The sequence below is a fragment of the Oncorhynchus mykiss genome, chromosome 17, assembly GCF_013265735.2.
Source record: "Oncorhynchus mykiss isolate Arlee chromosome 17, USDA_OmykA_1.1, whole genome shotgun sequence".
Lineage (NCBI taxonomy): Eukaryota > Metazoa > Chordata > Actinopteri > Salmoniformes > Salmonidae > Oncorhynchus > Oncorhynchus mykiss.
Genome location: NC_048581.1, coordinates 65453125 through 65466658, shown reverse-complemented (window position 1 = coordinate 65466658; position 13534 = coordinate 65453125). Strand labels below are relative to the sequence as shown.

The window sequence follows — 13534 nt, the reverse complement described above, 5'->3', positions numbered from 1 at the left end:
GTTTATGTCTCTCCGTTTCTGTTTGTTAATTCTTTCCAATGTGTCAAGTAATTATCTTTTTGTTTTCTCATGATTTGGTGGGGTCTAATTGTCTCTCTGTCTCTCTGTTTCTGTCTCTCTGTTTCTGTCTCTCTGTCTGTCTGTTTCTGTCTCTCTGTCTCTCTGTTTCTGTCTCTCTGTTTCTTTCTCTCTGTCTCTGTCTCTCTGTTTCTGTCTCTCTGTCTCTCTGTTTCTGTCTCCCTGTTTCTGTCTCTCTGTTTCTGTCTCTCTGTTTCTGTCTCTCTGTTTCTGTCTCTCTGTCTCTCTGTTTCTGTCTCTGTTTCTGTCTCTCTGTCTTTGTCTCTCTGTCCCTCTGTTTCTGTCTCTCTGTCTCTCTGTTTCTCTGTCTCTCTGTTTCTGTCTCTCTGTTTCTGTCTCTCTGTTTCTGTCTCTCTGTCTGTCTGTTTCTGTCTCTCTGTCTCTGTCTCTCTGTCTCTCTTTTTCTGTATCTCTGTCTCTCTGTCTCTCTGTTTCTGTCTCTCTGTATCTGTCTCTCTGTCTCTCTGTTTCTGTCTCCCTGTTTCTGTCTCTCTGTTTCTGTCTCTCTGTCTCTCTGTCTCTGTTTCTGTCTCCCTGTTTCTTTCTCTCTGTTTCTGTCTCTCTATTTCTGTCTCTCTGTCTCTCTGTTTCTGTCTCTCTGTTTTTCTGTCTCTCTGTCTCTCTGTTTCTGTCTCTCTGTTTCTGTCTCTCTGTTTCTGTCTCTCTGTCTCTGTCTCTCTGTTTCTGTCTCTCTGTCTCTCTGTTTCTGTCTCCCTGTTTCTGTCTCTCTGTTTCTGTCTCTCTGTCTCTCTGTTTCTCTGTCTCTCTGTTTCTGTCTCTCTGTTTCTGTCTCTCTGTTTCTGTCTCTCTGTCTCTCTGTTTCTGTCTCTCTGTCTCTCTGTTTATGTCTCTCTGTTTCTGTCTCTCTGTCTGTCTGTTTCTGTCTCTCTGTCTCTGTCTCTCTGTCTCTCTCTTTCGCTCCATCTTTCTCTCTGTCTCTCTGTCTGTTTCTCTCTCTGTCTCTATTTATGTATCTCTGTCTCTCTGTCTCTCTCTGTCTCTCTGTCAATTCAATTCAATTCAATTCAAGGGCTTTATTGGCATGGGAAACGTGTTAACATTGCCAAAGCAAGTGAGGTAGATAATATATAAAGTGAATATATAAACTGAAATAAACAATAAAAATTAACAGTAAACATTACACATACAGAAGTTTCAAAACAATAAAGACATTACATATCAAAGCTTTCCTTAATTTTGGGTCAGTCACAGTGGTCAGGTATTCTGCCGCTGTGTACTCTCTGTGTAGGGCCAAATAGCATTCTAGTTTGCTCTGTTTTTTTGTTAATTCTTTCCAATGTGTCAAGTAATTATCTTTTTGTTTTCTCATGATTTGGTGGGGTCTAATTGTCTCTCTGTCTCTCTGTTTCTGTCTCTCTGTTTCTGTCTCTCTGTCTGTCTGTTTCTGTCTCTCTGTCTCTCTGTTTCTGTCTCTCTGTTTCTTTCTCTCTGTCTCTGTCTCTCTGTTTCTGTCTCTCTGTCTCTCTGTTTCTGTCTCCCTGTTTCTGTCTCTCTGTTTCTGTCTCTCTGTTTCTGTCTCTCTGTTTCTGTCTCTCTGTCTCTCTGTTTCTGTCTCTGTTTCTGTCTCTCTGTCTTTGTCTCTCTGTCCCTCTGTTTCTGTCTCTCTGTCTCTCTGTTTCTCTGTCTCTCTGTTTCTGTCTCTCTGTTTCTGTCTCTCTGTTTCTGTCTCTCTGTCTGTCTGTTTCTGTCTCTCTGTCTCTGTCTCTCTGTCTCTCTTTTTCTGTATCTCTGTCTCTCTGTCTCTCTGTTTCTGTCTCTCTGTATCTGTCTCTCTGTCTCTCTGTTTCTGTCTCCCTGTTTCTGTCTCTCTGTTTCTGTCTCTCTGTCTCTCTGTCTCTGTTTCTGTCTCCCTGTTTCTTTCTCTCTGTTTCTGTCTCTCTATTTCTGTCTCTCTGTCTCTCTGTTTCTGTCTCTCTGTTTTTCTGTCTCTCTGTCTCTCTGTTTCTGTCTCTCTGTTTCTGTCTCTCCGTTTCTGTCTCTCTGTTTCTGTCTCTCTGTCTCTCTGTTTCTGTCTCTCTGTTTCTGTCTCTCTGTCTCTCTGTTTCTGACTCTCTGTTTCTGTCTCTCTGTTTCTGTCTCTCTGTCTCTCTGTTTCTGTCTATCTGTTTCTGTCTCTCTGTTTCTGTCTTTCTGTCTCTCTGTCTCTGTCTCTCTGTTTCTGTCTCTCTGTCTCTCTGTTTATGTCTCTCTGTTTCTGTCTCTCTGTCTGTCTGTTTCTGTCTCTCTGTCTCTGTCTCTCTGTCTCTCTCTTTCGCTCCATCTCTCTCTCTGTCTCTCTGTCTGTTTCTCTCTCTGTCTCTCTGTTTCTGTCTCTCTGTCTCTCTGTTTATGTCTCTCTGTTTCTGTCTCTCTGTCTGTCTGTTTCTGTCTCTCTGTCTCTGTCTCTCTGTCTCTCTCTTTCGCTCCATCTCTCTCTCTGTCTCTCTGTCTGTTTCTCTCTCTGTCTCTATTTATGTATCTCTGTCTCTCTGTCTCTCTCTGTCTCTCTGTCAATTCAATTCAATTCAATTCAAGGGCTTTATTGGCATGGGAAACATGTGTTAACATTGCCAAAGCAAGTGAGGTAGATAATATATAAAGTGAATATATAAACTGAAATAAACAATAAAAATTAACAGTAAACATTACACATACAGAAGTTTCAAAACAATAAAGACATTACATATCAAAGCTTTCCTTAATTTTGGGTCAGTCACAGTGGTCAGGTATTCTGCCGCTGTGTACTCTCTGTGTAGGGCCAAATAGCATTCTAGTTTGCTCTGTTTTTTTGTTAATTCTTTCCAATGTGTCAAGTAATTATCTTTTTGTTTTCTCATGATTTGGTGGGGTCTAATTGTCTCTCTGTCTCTCTGTTTCTGTCTCTCTGTTTCTGTCTCTCTGTCTGTCTGTTTCTGTCTCTCTGTCTCTCTGTTTCTGTCTCTCTGTTTCTGTCTCTCTGTTTCTGTCTCTCTGTTTCTGTCTCTGTTTCTGTCTGTCTGTTTCTGTCTCTCTGTCTCTCTGTTTCTGTCTCTCTGTTTCTGTCTCTCTGTTTCTGTCTCTCTGTTTCTGTCTCTGTTTCTGTCTCTCTGTTTCTGTCTCTGTTTCTGTCTCTCTGTCTCTCTGTTTCTGTCTCTCTGTTTCTGTCTCTCTGTCTGTCTGTTTCTGTCTCTCTGTCTCTCTGTTTCTGTCTCTCTGTTTCTGTCTCTCTGTCTCTGTCTCTCTGTTTCTGTCTCTCTGTCTCTCTGTTTCTGTCTCCCTGTTTCTGTCTCTCTGTTTCTGTCTCTCTGTTTCTGTCTCTCTGTTTCTGTCTCTCTGTCTCTCTGTTTCTGTCTCTGTTTCTGTTTCTCTGTCTTTGTCTCTCTGTCCCTCTGTTTCTGTCTCTCTGTCTCTCTGTTTCTCTGTCTCTCTGTTTCTGTCTCTCTGTTTCTGTCTCTCTGTTTCTGTCTCTCTGTCTGTCTGTTTCTGTCTCTCTGTCTCTCTGTTTATGTCTCTCTGTTTCTGTCTCTCTGTCTGTCTGTTTCTGTCTCTCTGTCTCTGTCTCTCTGTCTCTCTCTTTCGCTCCATCTCTCTCTCTGTCTCTCTGTCTGTTTCTCTCTCTGTCTCTATTTATGTATCTCTGTCTCTCTGTCTCTCTCTGTCTCTCTGTCAATTCAATTCAATTCAATTCAAGGGCTTTATTGGCATGGGAAACATGTGTTAACATTGCCAAAGCAAGTGAGGTAGATAATATATAAAGTGAATATATAAACTGAAATAAACAATAAAAATGAACAGTAAACATTACACATACAGAAGTTTCAAAACAATAAAGACATTACATATCAAAGCTTTCCTTAATTTTGGGTCAGTCACAGTGGTCAGGTATTCTGCCGCTGTGTACTCTCTGTGTAGGGCCAAATAGCATTCTAGTTTGCTCTGTTTTTTTGTTAATTCTTTCCAATGTGTCAAGTAATTATCTTTTTGTTTTCTCATGATTTGGTGGGGTCTAATTGTCTCTCTGTCTCTCTGTTTCTGTCTCTCTGTTTCTGTCTCTCTGTCTGTCTGTTTCTGTCTCTCTGTCTCTCTGTTTCTGTCTCTCTGTTTCTTTCTCTCTGTCTCTGTCTCTCTGTTTCTGTCTCTCTGTCTCTCTGTTTCTGTCTCCCTGTTTCTGTCTCTCTGTTTCTGTCTCTCTGTTTCTGTCTCTCTGTCTCTCTGTTTCTGTCTCTGTTTCTGTCTCTCTGTCTTTGTCTCTCTGTCCCTCTGTTTCTGTCTCTCTGTCTCTCTGTTTCTCTGTCTCTCTGTTTCTGTCTCTCTGTTTCTGTCTCTCTGTTTCTGTCTCTCTGTATCTGTCTCTCTGTCTCTCTGTTTCTGTCTCCCTGTTTCTGTCTCTCTGTTTCTGTCTCTCTGTCTCTCTGTCTCTGTTTCTGTCTCCCTGTTTCTTTCTCTCTGTTTCTGTCTCTCTGTCTCTCTGTTTCTGTCTCTCTATTTCTGTCTCTCTGTCTCTCTGTTTCTGTCTCTCTGTCTTTCTGTCTCTCTGTCTCTCTGTTTCTGTCTCTCTGTTTCTGTCTCTCCGTTTCTGTCTCTCTGTTTCTGTCTCTCTGTCTCTCTGTTTCTGTCTCTCTGTTTCTGTCTCTCTGTCTCTCTGTTTCTGACTCTCTGTTTCTGTCTCTCTGTTTCTGTCTCTCTGTCTCTCTGTTTCTGTCTATCTGTTTCTGTCTCTCTCTTTCTGTCTTTCTGTCTCTCTGTCTCTGTCTCTCTGTTTCTGTCTCTCTGTCTCTCTGTTTATGTCTCTCTGTTTCTGTCTCTCTGTCTGTCTGTTTCTGTCTCTCTGTCTCTGTCTCTCTGTCTCTCTCTTTCGCTCCATCTCTCTCTCTGTCTCTCTGTCTGTTTCTCTCTCTGTCTCTATTTATGTATCTCTGTCTCTCTGTCTCTCTCTGTCTCTCTGTCAATTCAATTCAATTCAATTCAAGGGCTTTATTGGCATGGGAAACGTGTTAACATTGCCAAAGCAAGTGAGGTAGATAATATATAAAGTGAATATATAAACTGAAATAAACAATAAAAATTAACAGTAAACATTACACATACAGAAGTTTCAAAACAATAAAGACATTACATATCAAAGCTTTCCTTAATTTTGGGTCAGTCACAGTGGTCAGGTATTCTGCCGCTGTGTACTCTCTGTGTAGGGCCAAATAGCATTCTAGTTTGCTCTGTTTTTTTGTTAATTCTTTCCAATGTGTCAAGTAATTATCTTTTTGTTTTCTCATGATTTGGTGGGGTCTAATTGTCTCTCTGTCTCTCTGTTTCTGTCTCTCTGTTTCTGTCTCTCTGTCTGTCTGTTTCTGTCTCTCTGTCTCTCTGTTTCTGTCTCTCTGTTTCTTTCTCTCTGTCTCTGTCTCTCTGTTTCTGTCTCTCTGTCTCTCTGTTTCTGTCTCCCTGTTTCTGTCTCTCTGTTTCTGTCTCTCTGTTTCTGTCTCTCTGTTTCTGTCTCTCTGTCTCTCTGTTTCTGTCTCTGTTTCTGTCTCTCTGTCTTTGTCTCTCTGTCCCTCTGTTTCTGTCTCTCTGTCTCTCTGTTTCTCTGTCTCTCTGTTTCTGTCTCTCTGTCTGTCTGTTTCTGTCTCTCTGTCTCTGTCTCTCTGTCTCTCTTTTTCTGTATCTCTGTCTCTCTGTCTCTCTGTTTCTGTCTCTCTGTATCTGTCTCTCTGTCTCTCTGTTTCTGTCTCCCTGTTTCTGTCTCTCTGTTTCTGTCTCTCTGTCTCTCTGTCTCTGTTTCTGTCTCCCTGTTTCTTTCTCTCTGTTTCTGTCTCTCTATTTCTGTCTCTCTGTCTCTCTGTTTCTGTCTCTCTGTTTTTCTGTCTCTCTGTCTCTCTGTTTCTGTCTCTCTGTTTCTGTCTCTCCGTTTCTGTCTCTCTGTTTCTGTCTCTCTGTCTCTCTGTTTCTGTCTCTCTGTTTCTGTCTCTCTGTCTCTCTGTTTCTGACTCTCTGTTTCTGTCTCTCTGTTTCTGTCTCTCTGTCTCTCTGTTTCTGTCTATCTGTTTCTGTCTCTCTGTTTCTGTCTTTCTGTCTCTCTGTCTCTGTCTCTCTGTTTCTGTCTCTCTGTCTCTCTGTTTATGTCTCTCTGTTTCTGTCTCTCTGTCTGTCTGTTTCTGTCTCTCTGTCTCTGTCTCTCTGTCTCTCTCTTTCGCTCCATCTCTCTCTCTGTCTCTCTGTCTGTTTCTCTCTCTGTCTCTCTGTTTCTGTCTCTCTGTCTCTCTGTTTATGTCTCTCTGTTTCTGTCTCTCTGTCTGTCTGTTTCTGTCTCTCTGTCTCTGTCTCTCTGTCTCTCTCTTTCGCTCCATCTCTCTCTCTGTCTCTCTGTCTGTTTCTCTCTCTGTCTCTATTTATGTATCTCTGTCTCTCTGTCTCTCTCTGTCTCTCTGTCAATTCAATTCAATTCAATTCAAGGGCTTTATTGGCATGGGAAACATGTGTTAACATTGCCAAAGCAAGTGAGGTAGATAATATATAAAGTGAATATATAAACTGAAATAAACAATAAAAATTAACAGTAAACATTACACATACAGAAGTTTCAAAACAATAAAGACATTACATATCAAAGCTTTCCTTAATTTTGGGTCAGTCACAGTGGTCAGGTATTCTGCCGCTGTGTACTCTCTGTGTAGGGCCAAATAGCATTCTAGTTTGCTCTGTTTTTTTGTTAATTCTTTCCAATGTGTCAAGTAATTATCTTTTTGTTTTCTCATGATTTGGTGGGGTCTAATTGTCTCTCTGTCTCTCTGTTTCTGTCTCTCTGTTTCTGTCTCTCTGTCTGTCTGTTTCTGTCTCTCTGTCTCTCTGTTTCTGTCTCTCTGTTTCTTTCTCTCTGTCTCTGTCTCTCTGTTTCTGTCTCTCTGTCTCTCTGTTTCTGTCTCCCTGTTTCTGTCTCTCTGTTTCTGTCTCTCTGTTTCTGTCTCTCTGTTTCTGTCTCTCTGTCTCTCTGTTTCTGTCTCTGTTTCTGTCTCTCTGTCTTTGTCTCTCTGTCCCTCTGTTTCTGTCTCTCTGTCTCTCTGTTTCTCTGTCTCTCTGTTTCTGTCTCTCTGTCTGTCTGTTTCTGTCTCTCTGTCTCTGTCTCTCTGTCTCTCTTTTTCTGTATCTCTGTCTCTCTGTCTCTCTGTTTCTGTCTCTCTGTATCTGTCTCTCTGTCTCTCTGTTTCTGTCTCCCTGTTTCTGTCTCTCTGTTTCTGTTTCTCTGTCTCTCTGTCTCTGTTTCTGTCTCCCTGTTTCTTTCTCTCTGTTTCTGTCTCTCTATTTCTGTCTCTCTGTCTCTCTGTTTCTGTCTCTCTGTTTTTCTGTCTCTCTGTCTCTCTGTTTCTGTCTCTCTGTTTCTGTCTCTCTGTTTCTGTCTCTCTGTTTCTTTCTCTCTGTCTCTGTCTCTCTGTTTCTGTCTCTCTGTCTCTCTGTTTCTGTCTCCCTGTTTCTGTCTCTCTGTTTCTGTCTCTCTGTTTCTGTCTCTCTGTTTCTGTCTCTCTGTCTCTCTGTTTCTGTCTCTGTTTCTGTCTCTCTGTCTTTGTCTCTCTGTCCCTCTGTTTCTGTCTCTCTGTCTCTCTGTTTCTCTGTCTCTCTGTTTCTGTCTCTCTGTCTGTCTGTTTCTGTCTCTCTGTCTCTGTCTCTCTGTCTCTCTTTTTCTGTATCTCTGTCTCTCTGTCTCTCTGTTTCTGTCTCTCTGTATCTGTCTCTCTGTCTCTCTGTTTCTGTCTCCCTGTTTCTGTCTCTCTGTTTCTGTCTCTCTGTCTCTCTGTCTCTGTTTCTGTCTCCCTGTTTCTTTCTCTCTGTTTCTGTCTCTCTATTTCTGTCTCTCTGTCTCTCTGTTTCTGTCTCTCTGTTTTTCTGTCTCTCTGTCTCTCTGTTTCTGTCTCTCTGTTTCTGTCTCTCCGTTTCTGTCTCTCTGTTTCTGTCTCTCTGTCTCTCTGTTTCTGTCTCTCTGTTTCTGTCTCTCTGTCTCTCTGTTTCTGACTCTCTGTTTCTGTCTCTCTGTTTCTGTCTCTCTGTCTCTCTGTTTCTGTCTATCTGTTTCTGTCTCTCTGTTTCTGTCTTTCTGTCTCTCTGTCTCTGTCTCTCTGTTTCTGTCTCTCTGTCTCTCTGTTTATGTCTCTCTGTTTCTGTCTCTCTGTCTGTCTGTTTCTGTCTCTCTGTCTCTGTCTCTCTGTTTCTGTCTCTCTGTCTCTCTGTTTCTGTCTCTCTGTTTCTGTCTCTCTGTCTCTCTGTTTCTGTCTCTGTTTCTGTCTCTCTGTCTTTGTCTCTCTGTCCCTCTGTTTCTGTCTCTCTGTCTCTCTGTTTCTCTGTCTCTCTGTTTCTGTCTCTCTGTCTGTCTGTTTCTGTCTCTCTGTCTCTGTCTCTCTGTCTCTCTTTTTCTGTATCTCTGTCTCTCTGTCTCTCTGTTTCTGTCTCTCTGTATCTGTCTCTCTGTCTCTCTGTTTCTGTCTCCCTGTTTCTGTCTCTCTGTTTCTGTCTCTCTGTCTCTCTGTCTCTGTTTCTGTCTCCCTGTTTCTTTCTCTCTGTTTCTGTCTCTCTATTTCTGTCTCTCTGTCTCTCTGTTTCTGTCTCTCTGTTTTTCTGTCTCTCTGTCTCTCTGTTTCTGTCTCTCTGTTTCTGTCTCTCTGTTTCTGTCTCTCTGTTTCTTTCTCTCTGTCTCTGTCTCTCTGTTTCTGTCTCTCTGTCTCTCTGTATCTGTCTCCCTGTTTCTGTCTCTCTGTTTCTGTCTCTCTGTTTCTGTCTCTCTGTTTCTGTCTCTCTGTCTCTCTGTTTCTGTCTCTGTTTCTGTCTCTCTGTCTTTGTCTCTCTGTCCCTCTGTTTCTGTCTCTCTGTCTCTCTGTTTCTCTGTCTCTCTGTTTCTGTCTCTCTGTCTGTCTGTTTCTGTCTCTCTGTCTCTGTCTCTCTGTCTCTCTTTTTCTGTATCTCTGTCTCTCTGTCTCTCTGTTTCTGTCTCTCTGTATCTGTCTCTCTGTCTCTCTGTTTCTGTCTCCCTGTTTCTGTCTCTCTGTTTCTGTCTCTCTGTCTCTCTGTCTCTGTTTCTGTCTCCCTGTTTCTTTCTCTCTGTTTCTGTCTCTCTATTTCTGTCTCTCTGTCTCTCTGTCTCTGTCTCTCTGTTTCTGTCTCTCTGTTTCTGTCTTTCTGTCTCTCTGTCTCTGTCTCTCTGTTTCTGTCTCTCTGTCTCTCTGTTTATGTCTCTCTGTTTCTGTCTCTCTGTCTGTCTGTTTCTGTCTCTCTGTCTCTGTCTCTCTGTCTCTCTCTTTCGCTCCATCTCTCTCTCTGTCTCTCTGTCTGTTTCTCTCTCTGTCTCTCTGTTTCTGTCTCTCTGTCTCTCTGTTTATGTCTCTCTGTTTCTGTCTCTCTGTCTGTCTGTTTCTGTCTCTCTGTCTCTGTCTCTCTGTCTCTCTCTTTCGCTCCATCTCTCTCTCTGTCTCTCTGTCTGTTTCTCTCTCTGTCTCTATTTATGTATCTCTGTCTCTCTGTCTCTCTCTGTCTCTCTGTCAATTCAATTCAATTCAATTCAAGGGCTTTATTGGCATGGGAAACATGTGTTAACATTGCCAAAGCAAGTGAGGTAGATAATATATAAAGTGAATATATAAACTGAAATAAACAATAAAAATTAACAGTAAACATTACACATACAGAAGTTTCAAAACAATAAAGACATTACATATCAAAGCTTTCCTTAATTTTGGGTCAGTCACAGTGGTCAGGTATTCTGCCGCTGTGTACTCTCTGTGTAGGGCCAAATAGCATTCTAGTTTGCTCTGTTTTTTTGTTAATTCTTTCCAATGTGTCAAGTAATTATCTTTTTGTTTTCTCATGATTTGGTGGGGTCTAATTGTCTCTCTGTCTCTCTGTTTCTGTCTCTCTGTTTCTGTCTCTCTGTCTGTCTGTTTCTGTCTCTCTGTCTCTCTGTTTCTGTCTCTCTGTTTCTGTCTCTCTGTCTCTGTCTCTCTGTTTCTGTCTCTCTGTCTCTCTGTTTCTGTCTCCCTGTTTCTGTCTCTCTGTTTCTGTCTCTCTGTTTCTGTCTCTCTGTTTCTGTCTCTCTGTCTCTCTGTTTCTGTCTCTGTTTCTGTCTCTCTGTCTTTGTCTCTCTGTCCCTCTGTTTCTGTCTCTCTGTCTCTCTGTTTCTCTGTCTCTCTGTTTCTGTCTCTCTGTCTGTCTGTTTCTGTCTCTCTGTCTCTGTCTCTCTGTCTCTCTTTTTCTGTATCTCTGTCTCTCTGTCTCTCTGTTTCTGTCTCTCTGTATCTGTCTCTCTGTCTCTCTGTTTCTGTCTCCCTGTTTCTGTCTCTCTGTTTCTGTTTCTCTGTCTCTCTGTCTCTGTTTCTGTCTCCCTGTTTCTTTCTCTCTGTTTCTGTCTCTCTATTTCTGTCTCTCTGTCTCTCTGTTTCTGTCTCTCTGTTTTTCTGTCTCTCTGTCTCTCTGTTTCTGTCTCTCTGTTTCTGTCTCTCTGTTTCTGTCTCTTTGTTTCTTTCTCTCTGTCTCTGTCTCTCTGTTTCTGTCTCTCTGTCTCTCTGTTTCTGTCTCCCTGTTTCTGTCTCTCTGTTTCTGTCTCTCTGTTTCTGTCTCTCTGTTTCTGTCTCTCTGTCTCTCTGTTTCTGTCTCTGTTTCTGTCTCTCTGTCTTTGTCTCTCTGTCCCTCTGTTTCTGTCTCTCTGTCTCTCTGTTTCTCTGTCTCTCTGTTTCTGTCTCTCTGTCTGTCTGTTTCTGTCTCTCTGTCTCTGTCTCTCTGTCTCTCTTTTTCTGTATCTCTGTCTCTCTGTCTCTCTGTTTCTGTCTCTCTGTATCTGTCTCTCTGTCTCTCTGTTTCTGTCTCCCTGTTTCTGTCTCTCTGTTTCTGTCTCTCTGTCTCTCTGTCTCTGTTTCTGTCTCCCTGTTTCTTTCTCTCTGTTTCTGTCTCTCTATTTCTGTCTCTCTGTCTCTCTGTTTCTGTCTCTCTGTTTTTCTGTCTCTCTGTCTCTCTGTTTCTGTCTCTCTGTTTCTGTCTCTCCGTTTCTGTCTCTCTGTTTCTGTCTCTCTGTCTCTCTGTTTCTGTCTCTCTGTTTCTGTCTCTCTGTCTCTCTGTTTCTGACTCTCTGTTTCTGTCTCTCTGTTTCTGTCTCTCTGTCTCTCTGTTTCTGTCTATCTGTTTCTGTCTCTCTGTTTCTGTCTTTCTGTCTCTCTGTCTCTGTCTCTCTGTTTCTGTCTCTCTGTCTCTCTGTTTATGTCTCTCTGTTTCTGTCTCTCTGTCTGTCTGTTTCTGTCTCTCTGTCTCTGTCTCTCTGTTTCTGTCTCTCTGTCTCTCTGTTTCTGTCTCTCTGTTTCTGTCTCTCTGTCTCTCTGTTTCTGTCTCTGTTTCTGTCTCTCTGTCTTTGTCTCTCTGTCCCTCTGTTTCTGTCTCTCTGTCTCTCTGTTTCTCTGTCTCTCTGTTTCTGTCTCTCTGTCTGTCTGTTTCTGTCTCTCTGTCTCTGTCTCTCTGTCTCTCTTTTTCTGTATCTCTGTCTCTCTGTCTCTCTGTTTCTGTCTCTCTGTATCTGTCTCTCTGTCTCTCTGTTTCTGTCTCCCTGTTTCTGTCTCTCTGTTTCTGTCTCTCTGTCTCTCTGTCTCTGTTTCTGTCTCCCTGTTTCTTTCTCTCTGTTTCTGTCTCTCTATTTCTGTCTCTCTGTCTCTCTGTTTCTGTCTCTCTGTTTTTCTGTCTCTCTGTCTCTCTGTTTCTGTCTCTCTGTTTCTGTCTCTCTGTTTCTGTCTCTCTGTTTCTTTCTCTCTGTCTCTGTCTCTCTGTTTCTGTCTCTCTGTCTCTCTGTATCTGTCTCCCTGTTTCTGTCTCTCTGTTTCTGTCTCTCTGTTTCTGTCTCTCTGTTTCTGTCTCTCTGTCTCTCTGTTTCTGTCTCTGTTTCTGTCTCTCTGTCTTTGTCTCTCTGTCCCTCTGTTTCTGTCTCTCTGTCTCTCTGTTTCTCTGTCTCTCTGTTTCTGTCTCTCTGTCTGTCTGTTTCTGTCTCTCTGTCTCTGTCTCTCTGTCTCTCTTTTTCTGTATCTCTGTCTCTCTGTCTCTCTGTTTCTGTCTCTCTGTATCTGTCTCTCTGTCTCTCTGTTTCTGTCTCCCTGTTTCTGTCTCTCTGTTTCTGTCTCTCTGTCTCTCTGTCTCTGTTTCTGTCTCCCTGTTTCTTTCTCTCTGTTTCTGTCTCTCTATTTCTGTCTCTCTGTCTCTCTGTTTATGTCTCTCTGTTTCTGTCTCTCTGTCTGTCTGTTTCTGTCTCTCTGTCTCTGTCTCTCTGTTTCTGTCTCTCTGTCTCTCTGTTTCTGTCTCTCTGTTTCTGTCTCTCTGTCTCTCTGTTTCTGTCTCTGTTTCTGTCTCTCTGTCTTTGTCTCTCTGTCCCTCTGTTTCTGTCTCTCTGTCTCTCTGTTTCTCTGTCTCTCTGTTTCTGTCTCTCTGTCTGTCTGTTTCTGTCTCTCTGTCTCTGTCTCTCTGTCTCTCTTTTTCTGTATCTCTGTCTCTCTGTCTCTCTGTTTCTGTCTCTCTGTATCTGTCTCTCTGTCTCTCTGTTTCTGTCTCCCTGTTTCTGTCTCTCTGTTTCTGTCTCTCTGTCTCTCTGTCTCTGTTTCTGTCTCCCTGTTTCTTTCTCTCTGTTTCTGTCTCTCTATTTCTGTCTCTCTGTCTCTCTGTTTCTGTCTCTCTGTTTTTCTGTCTCTCTGTCTCTCTGTTTCTGTCTCTCTGTTTCTGTCTCTCTGTTTCTGTCTCTCTGTTTCTTTCTCTCTGTCTCTGTCTCTCTGTTTCTGTCTCTCTGTCTCTCTGTTTCTGTCTCCCTGTTTCTGTCTCTCTGTTTCTGTCTCTCTGTTTCTGTCTCTCTGTTTCTGTCTCTCTGTCTCTCTGTTTCTGTCTCTGTTTCTGTCTCTCTGTCTTTGTCTCTCTGTCCCTCTGTTTCTGTCTCTCTGTCTCTCTGTTTCTCTGTCTCTCTGTTTCTGTCTCTCTGTCTGTCTGTTTCTGTCTCTCTGTCTCTGTCTCTCTGTCTCTCTTTTTCTGTATCTCTGTCTCTCTGTCTCTCTGTTTCTGTCTCTCTGTATCTGTCTCTCTGTCTCTCTGTTTCTGTCTCCCTGTTTCTGTCTCTCTGTTTCTGTCTCTCTGTCTCTCTGTCTCTGTTTCTGTCTCCCTGTTTCTTTCTCTCTGTTTCTGTCTCTCTATTTCTGTCTCTCTGTCTCTCTGTTTCTGTCTCTCTGTTTTTCTGTCTCTCTGTCTCTCTGTTTCTGTCTCTCTGTTTCTGTCTCTCCGTTTCTGTCTCTCTGTTTCTGTCTCTCTGTCTCTCTGTTTCTGTCTCTCTGTTTCTGTCTCTCTGTCTCTCTGTTTCTGACTCTCTGTTTCTGTCTCTCTGTTTCTGTCTCTCTGTCTCTCTGTTTCTGTCTATCTGTTTCTGTCTCTCTGTTTCTGTCTTTCTGTCTCTCTGTCTCTGTCTCTCTGTTTCTGTCTCTCTGTCTCTCTGTTT

At 42.5% G+C, this 13534-nt stretch overlaps 1 pseudogene; it reads right to left on the bottom strand.

Annotated features, from left to right (window-relative positions):
- Nucleotides 1-11828: 11828 nt before the first annotated feature.
- On the bottom strand, nt 11829-13307 carry LOC118940493 (annotated as a pseudogene).
- Nucleotides 13308-13534: the final 227 nt, after the last annotated feature.